Source organism: Rhinopithecus bieti, unplaced genomic scaffold (assembly GCF_001698545.2).
Source record: "Rhinopithecus bieti isolate Rb0 unplaced genomic scaffold, ASM169854v2 repeat_28135, whole genome shotgun sequence".
Classification (NCBI taxonomy): Eukaryota; Metazoa; Chordata; class Mammalia; order Primates; family Cercopithecidae; genus Rhinopithecus; species Rhinopithecus bieti.
The window spans coordinates 1-1221 of NW_016838855.1; the positions used below are offsets into that span (position 1 = coordinate 1).

At 38.6% G+C, this 1221-nt stretch overlaps 1 pseudogene across 1 annotated transcript; it reads right to left on the reverse strand.

Moving 5' to 3' along the window:
• LOC108524897 (mortality factor 4-like protein 2) lies at positions 1–1215 on the reverse strand (annotated as a pseudogene). Its single transcript, XR_001884156.1, has one exon. The product of XR_001884156.1 is annotated as a mortality factor 4-like protein 2 (transcript).
• Between the last annotated feature and the right edge of the window lie 6 nt (positions 1216–1221).

The following is a 1221-nucleotide window of genomic DNA, read 5'->3' on the forward strand; positions in this document are numbered from 1 at the left end:
TTTGAAATTTAGAAACAAATTTTATTTAAGATCTGAAATACAATTCCTAAAATATCAACTTTTCCAGAAAACCGTGGCTACACAATAATGCATTGCCTCTATCATGTTAGAACGTGCATTAGACTCAAATACAAAACCATGAAACAAATCACCATCCTTCAACAATTTGAGCAAAGATAGAATGCTTAAGAACAACATAGATGGACTTGCAGAGGATGGGCTGTTTTACTTCAAGCACCATAAAAAAAAAAGAGCACAAATGCATGGGTTTCCAGGTACATACATTAAGTTGAACCTTTGGCACTAGGAATCAGGGCGTTTTGTCACATAGCATTAACACATATTAGAAAATTGTGTAGTGTCAAAGGGATAGGAACCACCAGCATTCAAGCAATGTTGTCAACTAGGCAATAAAATGTTCTACTGTTTCTTCTTTGTTCTAATTACTGCATACACTGGTAGCAACTTTGAAATGAGAAAAGGAGCTTACACTCCTTTTATTTTCTGTTTAAAACAGAACAGAAAACAAACTGAAACATAAGCCCTGTTATACATTAACGATTTTAAAGAACATCAATTTTACAAGAAAAGACTAAGAACAAAAGTGTTTACAGATACAGGACAAAATGGTGAGCTGTCTGTAGACGCTCACAGGGCTTTGCGGTGGTACTCAGCAGAAGCCACTTTGTAATCACTGGCAGTAAAGAGAGATGCAGAATTCTTTGCCAGATATTTTAGGAAATCATGCAAATAGCCCAACAATAATGCAAGGCTTTTCTCATCAAGGGGCGTATAGGCCAACATTGCTCCAATTCTTACAAATAATCTCAGTAGGTGTGGTGCTCCATAAACCTGAGACATTGGAGCATCAGGGTGAGCCAAGAGGATTTCAGCATACTGGGGCCTCTCAAATTTGTAGAGCAGCTGAGTGCCCAACATCACATTGAAATATTCTTTTATTCCTGCCACAACTTCATTAACCGCATATTCCTTATTATCAACATTTCCCTGCGACTTCTTGCAATTTGCATACTCCTCCAGAATTGCATCTACATTTTCTTAGCAGGGAGTTGAAACAGCTGCTTCTGCCTGGTAACTAAGTCCCAGTCCTCAACAAGCCATGGTTTTAATTCTTCAGGAATCTTCACTTTAACCTCCATTCTATTCTTAAACGCCTCCTCACTTTCAACAGTGGGGTCTGCCCGGGCCCTTTTCTTCCGA